This window comes from Teleopsis dalmanni, chromosome 2, assembly GCF_002237135.1.
Source record: "Teleopsis dalmanni isolate 2A chromosome 2, ASM223713v2, whole genome shotgun sequence".
NCBI lineage: Eukaryota > Metazoa > Arthropoda > Insecta > Diptera > Diopsidae > Teleopsis > Teleopsis dalmanni.
In genome coordinates, this window is record NC_051847.1 from 107,287,870 (window position 1) to 107,294,532 (window position 6,663).

The window sequence follows — 6,663 nt, forward strand, 5'->3', positions numbered from 1 at the left end:
TAGCAGAAAAAGTCTATGTTCACCCACAAAATTTTTCTTAAATTTCGCATAACCTTTTTAATTTTTACTGAAATTAATTTTCGTTTTCTGATTTATTGTAACCAAAGAAACAACAATAAAGTTCTATTACAAAAAATTAACAGTTATACTTAAAAAAAAATTAAATATAATTGTTAAGGTAGAAATTAAGTAATAAATAAATTATTTCACATTGTTAAATTGCGTCATTCAATTTATATTTTAAGCAATTTAGCAATTGTGAAATAATTTATTTTGAATATTTATGTTAAGCTGAGGCAACAACTTAACTGGAGCAACAGTGAAATATGCAACGTTGCATTTTGCATTATTCCAATTAATTTGTTGCTGAGGTATAATTATTATTAATAAAATTATTGCACAAAAATTGTATAAAAGAAATTGAAACTATAAAGAAAGTAATCAATCAATAAAAACTATTCTTTGATTCTCGTCGAAACCTAATTCTGCTTTATATAGAGTAAGTTTCAAGTGCTTAATCTATAACCGATAAGCAATATTCAATAAGTTAAAGTGCTTATTGAATATTATAAGGATTAAGGTATTTTAAATATACATAAAATTTGGTGACCCCGACGTGATCGACGTAGATCAAGGACGTAAATCAAGGACGTGACCAAAGATCACGATCACATACTACTTCATTAAGGCGTCGAAGCAAGAGCACAACAGTGTGAGCTTCAAGCAGATAAAAGGCAAAAGCACAACAAGTGTGAGCTTTCAATAAAACAGCAAGAGCACAACAGTGTGAGCTGCGAACACATTACAAGCACCAAGGTACCTGATTTGCTGGAAACAAATATGGAAACTTTTGAGGGGTTAATTCTCGAACAGCAACAACTGGGTCAATTAATCCAGAAATTGATTTCGAATTTCAAAAAGGATCCAAAAGAAAGGAAATTGAATAAAGCTTACTTTGAAGAACGTAAAAGGCGTTTAACTAATATATGGTCTGAATTTGAAGAAAATGACAACCGTATCAGAGAGTTGTCAGATGTCGAAACCACTCATGAATATTTTACTAATGAGGATTATTTAAAAACTAAAGACTTAGCAGAATGTTACATTGCTCGATTCACTCAGCAACTACAGGAGTTCAGTGACGAAGCAAATCTCAGCAAGAAGTCGCAAGTATCTAAAGAAACAGAAATTTCATGTCTCATTAACAAGCAAATGGGAATGAAAATATCATTAAAACGACTATTGGAGAAGGTCCAAGGAGATTTGGGATCAAACACGTTTACTGCGTTGGAAATATACAAAATAAAAATCAACAAGTTGTGGCAAGAAATTGAGGAACTCAATTTTAATATATGGGAAATCGCTAGTGACCCACTATCAATTGGTTACAATATAGACGATTATCAACAATTAGAGGAATTAATACAACAAACTTTGATTTCAATTTCTGAGCTGATAATAACAAAACAACCACATGTAGTTACAACAGAGGTAACTAACAATCCAATCCAATTACCGAAGGTGTCTATACCGCAATTTGACGGAGATTATCTTAAATGGACACAATTTTATGATATGTTCTCTCAAATGGTAGACAACCAATCACTACCCAAGGTACAAAAGATGTGGTTTTTAAAAAATAATTTATCAGGAGAAGCAGAGAGGCTCATCAGACATCTGCCAACTACCAATGATAGTTACGACGTAGCATGGAAGATACTTCAGGAGAGATACAGGAATAAGAGGATATTAACAACCATGTTAATACAACGGCTGCTCGGACAACCTCAAAGCTCTGGCACTGCAATGTCTCTAAAGTCACTACATGATGTCATACATGAATGTTTGTTGGCATTAAATAACTTAAATGTTCAAACAGTTCATTGGGATCCACTCCTCCTTCATTTATTAACAAAGAAGCTGGATGCAACTACACATACGTTGTATGAGCAATCATTGGCAAGGCCAAAGGAATTACAATCAATGACAGGGTTTCTAAGTTTCATTGAAACACGTTTTCAAACTCTGGAAGCAATCGGCCAAAAGAGTACTACCAATAATAACGTAAAGGTATGTAATACCGCAACAATCAACAAATCAATCAGGCAATCATGCATATATTGTAAGCAAGATTTACATCAAATATACCAATGCAAAGGGTTCTTACAAGCAAATACTTTTGAACGACTACAATTTGTTAAAAAACAAAACTTATGTCGTAACTGTTTGCGACCAGGTCATATAGCATACAACTGTAAATCAGGCAATTGTATCAAATGTAATCAAAAACACAACTCTTACTACATGTAAACTCATGGGTTAATGGCACTGAAAAACATACAACAATACCAAAGTCGAACAATACTCAACGCAATGTAAGCACAGGTTTAAGCGTTGATCATCAAGCATCATTAACTATTGCAAGAAAGCACAATGAACAGCAATATGTATTCTTAGGAACAGCAACTATAAGATTATTGGCACATAACGGCCAAGAAATTCAATGTAGAGCATTATTAGACTCAGGTTCTCAAGTTAATTTAATGACCGAGAGGGTAGCTCATCGACTAGGAATAACTCCAAAAGCAACATCAATGCGTATAAATGGAGTTGGTAACACCACAAAGGGTGCTCGTCAAAGAATCAGCACTGTCTTTAAATCAATGAATAGCAATTTCAATACAAATTTAGAAGCATTTGTGTTACCACATATTATTGCTCCACAACCAACACAATGTGTCAATATCAGTTCATGGAACATTCCAAAAAATATTACATTAGCTGATCCTAACTTCAATGAGCCACAAAAAATAGACGTATTATTAGGAGCTGAATTTTATCCACATCTTTTAACGTCAGGGCAAATCCAATTGGGAGTCGACAAACCAATACTCCAGAATTCTACTCTTGGATGGGTTGTAAGTGGCAAACTATCAGAAACAGCAAAAGGTGACGCAGTCTGTTGTATGTTTAGCGAAGAAGAAGATTCGCTAAATAATCTTCTCGTCCGATTTTGGGATCTTGAAGAATCAGCACAAAATTCAAAACTACTGTCTGATCAAGAAAAATTATGTGAAACTCATTTTGTGGAAAACTTGAAACGTACTAAAGAAGGCAGATTTATTGTGAAATTGTCACTTATTGACAGTGTATCAACATTAGGATCCTCTAGTGAAATCGCACAACGCAGATTTTTCTCTCTTGAACGACGGCTGTCAAAAAATGAAACATTAAGGGCACAATACGTGCAGTTTATCACTGAGTATAAAGATCTCGGTCACATGGAAGAAATTCAACCTGATGACATCATGGCCTCACATTATTTCATTCCTCATCATTGCGTGATAAAACCAGATAGCACCACGACAAAATTACGTGTTGTGTTTGATGCATCTAGTAAAACTTCATCAGGTCGATCATTGAATGACATTATGCATACTGGTCCTGTGGTACAGAGCGATCTATTCTCAATATTATTACGATTCAGAATTCCAAGATACGCTTTCACAACGGACATTGAGAAAATGTATAGGCAAATACTTATTCACCCAGAAGATCAAATGCTACAATTAATCATTTGGAGAAATAATCCACAAGAGCCGCTACGATTTTATAAACTAAAAGCTGTGACATATGGGACTCGATCAGCTCCATACTTAGCTACCAAATGTTTACAAACTTTAGCAAGAGAAAGTTCTGGAACTAATCCATTTGGAGCAGAGACCCTACGAAGAGATTTCTATGTCGATGATGGATTATGTGGTTCTAACAGTCTGATAGAGGCTAAGGTGATTCAAGAACAACTAATTAACATTTTGAAATCATATGGTTTTAAGCCAAGAAAATGGTGCGCTAATCACCCACAATTACTACAAAACATTTCACCACATGATCAGGAAGTCTGTTGGGATATTTCTACTTGTTCGTTCAAAACAGCTAAGACTTTGGGAATGATTTGGACACCACAGCTTGATAATTTGTGCATAACAACAAGTATAACACCATGTACAACTTTTACTAAGCGTTCAGTAGCTTCAGACTTAGCAAGAGTTTATGACCCATTAGGATTGGTAGCACCAATCATAGTCACAGCAAAAATATTTGTTCAACAAATTTGGGAATTAAAGACGACCTGGGATGATCCATTACCTCATGAATATGAAGCCGAATGGATTAAGTTTCGGTCAAGACTGCAAGAAATTAATAATATGATCATTCCGAGACATGTTTTTAACCATGAAATTCCATTAGATATTCAATTACATTGTTTTGTAGATGCATCTGAAAAGGCATATGGAGCAGCAATCTATGTAAGAGCAATTCTAAAAACAAGTACAATCATAGTACGGCTACTTTGCTCAAAATCAAGAGTAGCGCCATTAAAAAGGCAAACAATTCCACGATTAGAATTGTGTGCAGCACTTCTGGGAGCCCAACTGTTAGCGAAGGTTAAACAAGATCTTGCATACGATAACCACAAATCTTTTTTATGGACAGACTCACAAGTTGTATTATACTGGATCAACTCTAACTCAAATATTTTTCAAACATTTGTAGCACATAGAGTAGCACGAATTCATGAAATATCTAATGCAAGCCAATGGCGTCATGGAAGTTCCAAATTAAATCCAGCAGATCACCTATCAAGGGGTTTACAACCTACGGAATTACATTCCAGTCACATATGGTTTTTTGGACCACTGTATTTATATGGAAGCGAATCATCATGGCCAGGTTCAATTGCTCAGGAACATCTTATAACTGATCATTCTGAAACCAAAAGAAGGGCGCTTGAAATGCAACGCTCAACACAACCTTCAATCGTAACTTCAGCAATCACCAGCATTACTGAAGATTTCATCTATAAGATCAATTATAGAAACTCGTTTGCAAGATTGCAACGAATCATTGCATACGCACTACGATTTGTAAAATACTCCAAAGGCAAAGACAACAGGCACACTACCTCTTTAATATTAAGTCCAGACGAGTTGAACTCATCATTACAAGTAATCATACGTATAATACAACAAAGCGATTTCAGGGAAGAATTGCAGCAATTACACTCAAATGGCACAGTGCACAAAACTAGTTCTCTCTCTAGTTTAAGTCCATTCTTAGAAAGTAACGGAATTCTAAGAGTCGGAGGTCGACTTTCATCATCACTTATAGCTTATGATACCAAACATCCAATGGTATTGCCATATAATGATCCAATTGTGAAAAGTGTTTTCGTTGATGTTCATAGAAAAAACATGCATTGTGGTGCACAAGCATTATTGTCACAAATCCGACTTCAATTTTGGCCCATCAAGGGAAAGATAATGGCTCGATCAACGGTTCAACATTGTGTCCGCTGCACAAGAAGCAGACCAATCACATTTCAACAAATAATGGGTCAGCTACCACCAGCTAGAGTTCAACCTTCAAGGCCATTCTACAATGCAGGAGTAGATTTTTGTGGACCATTTTGGGTTCACTACAAAATCAGAGGAAAAAGACCACACAAGGTTTATGTAGCAGTGTTTTGTTGTTTTGCCACAAAAGCAGTCCATTTAGAAGTGGTGAGCGACTTAACTTCTGATGCATTTATTGGTGCACTGAAGAGGCTCATAGCTCGACGAGGACATTGCAAAACGCTGCATTGTGACAATGCTACAAATTTTGTTGGTGCGAACAATAAATTAAATGAATTATCCGAACTGCTACGTAAAACTTCTGTTCAAAATAAAATAGTTCAAACATGCAGTGATAAATTAATCACATTTAAATTCATTCCACCTCGAACTCCACATTTCGGGGGTCTTTGGGAGGCAACTGTTAAATCAGTTAAATATCATTTAGTTCGAAGTACATCAACAGCTTCATTAACCTATGAAGAGTTGGAAACGATCATTGTGGAAATTGAAGCAATATTGAACTCAAGACCATTAACACCAATGTCATCAGATCCAAACGATCTTGCCGCATTGACACCAGGTCACTTCCTTATTGGTGAACCACTCACTGCACCTATAGACACCAATGTTCATGGGACAAATCACAACCTACTTACAAGGTGGAAATTGGTTTCTCATTTGAGACTGGAATTTTGGAAAAGATGGAACGCTGAGTACTTAACAGAACTACAACAGCGACATAAATGGAAGGTTCCTGTTAACAATGTCAAAGAAAACACGATGGTCATAATTAAAGAAGACAATACAGCACCACTCAACTGGCCCTTAGGTCGGGTTACGAAAGTGTTTCGAGGCGATGATGGCATGGTACGAGTAGTGGAAGTGAAGACAGTTGCAGGAATTTGTAAACGGCCTATTCATCAGCTTGCTCCACTGTTTCCAGAAGATGAAGAGAAAGACGAAAAACGAAAACATCATTCAAACATAAGCCAGGAAGATACTTTGGTAGTTCCATCAAAGAAAATAAAGTTGCCCCAACAAACAACATTATTCGCAATCATTCTCACACTATTCTTTCTGCCAATTATATTGGGCAATCCTGTAACCACAACACAGCTTAATTCAAGTATTGGTCTCTACTTCGAAAATATGGGCACTGTTCAGATGGTAACAGGTGAATGGAAAATGGTTGTTTATTATGAATTAGCTCCGGTACAGACTCAATATAATACATTCGTTAATGGAATTTCTGCACTAGATAAAT